This window comes from Arachis ipaensis, chromosome B3 (genome assembly GCF_059453495.1).
Source record: "Arachis ipaensis isolate K30076 ecotype BB chromosome B3, ASM5945349v1, whole genome shotgun sequence".
In the NCBI taxonomy this organism is placed as follows: domain Eukaryota; kingdom Viridiplantae; phylum Streptophyta; class Magnoliopsida; order Fabales; family Fabaceae; genus Arachis; species Arachis ipaensis.
The window spans coordinates 110,266,825-110,271,401 of NC_142438.1; the positions used below are offsets into that span (position 1 = coordinate 110,266,825).

At 35.0% G+C, this 4,577-nt stretch overlaps 1 non-coding gene across 1 annotated transcript; it reads left to right on the forward strand.

The window, feature by feature from the left end:
• The first annotated feature begins 869 nt into the window (after nt 1–869).
• LOC148572018 (small nucleolar RNA R71) lies at nt 870–977 on the forward strand. The gene has a single exon (XR_015908372.1). It is a non-coding gene; the product is annotated as a small nucleolar RNA R71 (small nucleolar RNA).
• Nucleotides 978–4,577: the final 3,600 nt, after the last annotated feature.

Genomic DNA, 4,577 nt, shown 5'->3' on the forward strand with positions numbered 1-4,577 from the left:
GATTCCTTTGGTTCCTCAAAGGGAAACTCCTTATTGATCACTGGACGTCCCAGGAGGTCTTCCTCCTTGGGATTCACGTCCTTCTCCTCTCTTGTGGGTTCAGCCATGATGGTCAATTCAATGGCCTTGCACTCTCCTTTTGGGTTTTCTTCTGTATTGCTTGGGAGAGTACTAGGAGGGATTTCAGTGATCCTTTTACTCAGCTGGCCCACTTGTGCTTCCAAATTTCTAATGGAGGATCTTGTTTCATTCATGAAACTCACAGTGGCCTTAGATATATCAGAGACTAAGTTTGCTAAATTAGAGGTATTTTGTTCAGAGTTCTTTGTCTGTTGCTTAGTGGATGATGGAAAAGGCTTGCTATTGCTAAACCTGTTTCTTCCACCATTATTAAAGCCTTGTTGAGGCTTTTGTTGATCCTTTCATGAGAAATTTGGATGATTTCTCCATGATGAGTTATAGGTGTTTCCATAAGGTTCACCTAAGTAATTTACCTCTGCTCTTGCAGGGTTCTCAGGATCATAGGCCTCTTCTTCAGAAGGCGCCTCTTGAGTACTGTTGGATGCAGCTTGTATTCCATTCAGACTCTGAGAAATCATATTGACTTGCTGAGTCAATATTTTGTTCTGAGCCAATATGACATTCAGAGTATCAATTTCAAGAACTCCCTTCTTCTGAGGCGTCCCATTACTTACAGGATTCCTCTCAGAAGTGTACATGAAATGGTTATTAGCAACCATGTCAATGAGTTCTTGAGCTTCTGCAGGCGTTTTCTTTAGGTGAATGGATCCACCTGCAGAAGTATCCAATGACATCTTAGCTAATTCAGACAGACCATCATAGAATATATCCAGGATGGTCCATTCTGAAAGCATGTCAGAAGGACACTTTTTGGTCAGTCCTTTGTATCTCTCCCAAGCTTCATAGAGGGATTCACCTTCTCTCTGTCTGAAGGTTTGGACATCCACTCTAAGCTTACTAAGCTTTTGAGGAGGAAAGAACTTGGCTAAGAAAGCCTTGACCAGCTTATCCCAAGAGTTCAGGCTATCCTTAGGTTGAGAGTCCAACTATACTCTAGCTCTGTCTCTTACAGCAAAAGGGAAAAGCATGAGCCTGTAGACTTCAGGATCTACTCCATTAGTCTTAACAGTATCACATATCTGCAAGAATTCAGTTAAGAACTGAAAAGAATCTTCAGATGAAAGTCCATGAAACTTGCAGTTCTGCTGCATCAGAGAAACTAGCTGAGGTTTCAGCTCAAAATTGTTTGCTCCAATGGTAGGGATGGAGATGCTTCTTCCATGTAACTTGGAATTAGGTGCAGTAAAGTCACCCAGCATCCTCCTTGCATTATTATTATTTTCGGCTACCATGTCCTCTTCCTGTCGAAAATTTCTGATAGGTGCTTGCTGGATAGTTGTAATTTAGCTTCTCTTAGTTTCCTCTTCAGAGTCCTTTTAGGTTCTGGATCTGCTTTAACAAGAATATTCTTGTTCTTGCTCCTGCTCATATGAAAAAGAGGGACAGAAAAATAATAATAATAATAGGGGTCTTTTTTACCACAGTATAGAGGTCCCTGTGTGAGTAGAAGAAAAGAAGAAGAAAAAATTCAAACACAGAGAGAGAGAGAGAGGGGTTCGGATTTTTTTTTGTGAGTGAGAAAGAGATGTTAGTAAATAAATAAATAAAATAGAAGGATATGAGAGAGAGAGAATTTTCAAAAATTATTTTTGAAAAAGAGTTAGTGATTTTCGAAAATAGTTTTTGAAAAAGGTTAGTAATTTTTGAAAATTAAAATCAAAAATTAAAATAATTAGTTAATTAAAAAGAAATTTTAAAAAAGAGGGAGATATTTTCGAAAATTAGAGAGAGAGAGAGTTAGTTAGGTATTTTTGAAAAAGATAAGAAACAAAAAAAAAGTTAGTTAGTTAGTTGAAACAAATTTGAAAATCAATTTTGAAAAGATAAGAAGATAAGAAGTTAGAGAAGATATTTTAAAATCAAATTTTTGAAAAAGATATGTTTTAAAAAGATAAGATAAAAAGATATTTTTGAAAAGATATGATTGAAATTAGTTTTGAAAAAGATTTGATTTTTAAAATCACAATTAATGACTTGATTCACAAGAAATAACAAAATATGATTCTAGAACTTAAAGTTTGAATCTTTCTTAACAAGTAAGTAACAAACTTGAAATTTTTTAATCAAAACATTAATTGATGATGATATTTTCGAAAATTATGAGATAAAATTAAGAAAAAGATTTTTGAAAAATATTTTAAAAATTTTTGAAAATAAATAAGAAAAGTGAAAAAGATATGATTTTTGAAAAAGATTTTTGAAAAAGATAAGATTTTTAAATTGAAAATTTGATTTGACTCATAAGAAACAACTAGATTTTAAAAATCTTTGAAAAAGTCAAATCTAATTTTCGAAAATTTATGAGAGAAAAAGGGGAAGATATTTTTTTTGATTTTTTTGAATTTTTAATGATAAGAGAGAAAAACATGAAAATGATGCAATGCATGAAAATTTTGGATCAAAACAATGAATGCATGTAAGAATGCTATGAATGTCAAGATGAACACCAAGAACACTTTGAAGATCATGATGAACATCAAGAACATATTTTTGAAAAATTTTTAATGCAAAGAAAACATGCAAGACACCAAACTTAGAAATTTTTTATGCTTAGACTCTATGGATGCAAGAATGTATATGAAAAACACCATACAACACAAAACAAGAAAACATCAAGATCAAACAAGAAGACTTACCAAGAACAACTTGAAGATCATGAAGAATGCAATGCATGAATGCAATTTTCGAAAAATTTTATGCAAACTTTAAAGCATGCAATTGACACTAAACTTAAAATTGACTCAAGACTCAAACAAGAAACACAAAATATTTTTGATTTTTATGATTTTATGAATTTTTTTTGGATTTTTTTTTTTAAAATTATTTGAAAAATAAAAATAAGGATTCCAAAATTTTTAATATGAATTCCAGGAATCTTCAATTCTTAGTCCAAAGCTCCAATCTAAGGGTTAGGCATGGCTCAATAGCCAGCCAAGCTTTAGAAGATATAAGCAATTCCCTGACATGTGGAGGCCTCAGTCTAAAAGAATTTAGACATGGCTTTACAACCAGCCAGGCTTCAACATGCTTCATGAAACACTAGAATTCATTCTTAAAAATTCTGAAATAATTTTCGAAAACAAATGAAAAATTTTTAAAAGATTTTTTTTTTGAAAAATTTTTGAAAACTTTTTGAAAACAAAATGAAAAGAAAGTTACCTAATCTGAGCAACAAGATGAACCGTCAGTTGTCCAAACTCGAACAATCCCCGGCAATGGCGCCAAAAACTTGGTACACAAAATTGTGATCTCAGGCAACGGCGCCAAAAACTCTGTACGCACGTCTTAATAAATTGTTTTTCTTTCACAACTTTGATACAACTAACCAGCAAGTGCACTAGGTCGTCCAAGTAATAAACCTTACGTGAGTAAGGGTCGATCCCACGGAGATTGTTGGTATGAAGCAAGCTATGGTCACCTTGTAAATCTCAGTCAGGCGGATATAAAATAGTTATGGAGTTTTCGAAAATATATAATAAAATAAGGATAGAAATACTTATGTAAATCATTGGTGAGAATTTCAGATAAGCGCATAGAGATGCTTTCGTTCCTCTGAACCTCTGCTTTCCAGCTGTCTCCATCCAATCAATCCTACTCCTTTCCATGGCTGGCTTTATGTAAGGACATCACTGTTGTCAATGGCTACTTTTTATCCTCTCTGGAAAATGGTATGATGCGCTGTCACTGCATGGCTAATGGTCTGGAGGCATCACCCTTGTCAACGGCTGCATCCCATCCTCTTGTGAAAATGGTCCAAATGCTCTATCACAGCACGGCTAATCATCTGAGGTTCTCGATCATACTGGAATAGGATTCACCCTCCTTTTGCGTCTGTCACTACGCCTAGCACTCGCGAGTTTAAAGTTCGTCACAGTCATTCAATCCCAGAGTCCTACTCGGAATACAACAGACAAGGTTTAGACTTTCCAGACTCTCATGAATGCTGCCATCAATCTAGTCTATACTACGAAGATCCTGATTAGGAGATCCAAGAGATACTCATTCAATCTAAGGTGGAACGGAAGTGGTTGTCAGGCACGCGTTCGTGGGGGAATGATGATGATTGTCACATTCATCACATTCAGGTTGAAGTGCGAATGAATATCTTAGAAGCGGAATAAGTTGAATTGAATAGAAAAACAGTAGTACTTTGCATTAATCTTTGAGGAACAGCAGAGCTCCACACCTTAATCTATGGAGTGTAGAAACTCTACCGTTAAAAATACATAAGTGAAAGGTTCAGGCATGGCCAAATGGCCAGCCCCCATGATCTAAGAACCAGATGTCCCAAGATGTTCCAAGCTATCGAATACAATAGTAAAAAGTCCTATTTATAGTAAACTAGTTACTAGGGTTTACAGAAGTAAGTAATTGATGCATAAATCCACTTTCGAGGCCCACTTGGTGTGTGCTTGGGCCGAGCTTGAATGTTACAC